The sequence below is a fragment of the Alligator sinensis genome, unplaced genomic scaffold (assembly GCF_000455745.1).
Source record: "Alligator sinensis unplaced genomic scaffold, ASM45574v1 scaffold456_3, whole genome shotgun sequence".
NCBI classification, from domain to species: Eukaryota; Metazoa; Chordata; order Crocodylia; family Alligatoridae; genus Alligator; species Alligator sinensis.
Genome location: NW_005842211.1, coordinates 58,723 through 58,939, shown reverse-complemented (window position 1 = coordinate 58,939; position 217 = coordinate 58,723).

Here is a 217-nt window from a genome sequence, read left to right as displayed (position 1 = left end):
CGGCCGCCCCGGGCCCCCCCGAGCTGCCGTCTGCCTGCCCACCGGTGAGGGGGGCCAAGGCCTGATCAACCTGACCAGCAGGGTGGTCGCCTACCGGCTGCAGGCCCTCCAATGGCTCCTGTACGTCGAAGGCCACCTCCTGTGGGGGCAGCTGGCATGCCGATTCCTGCAGTGAGTGGGGGGCCTCGGCTTTGACCGGGAGCTGTTTCTGCTGGGC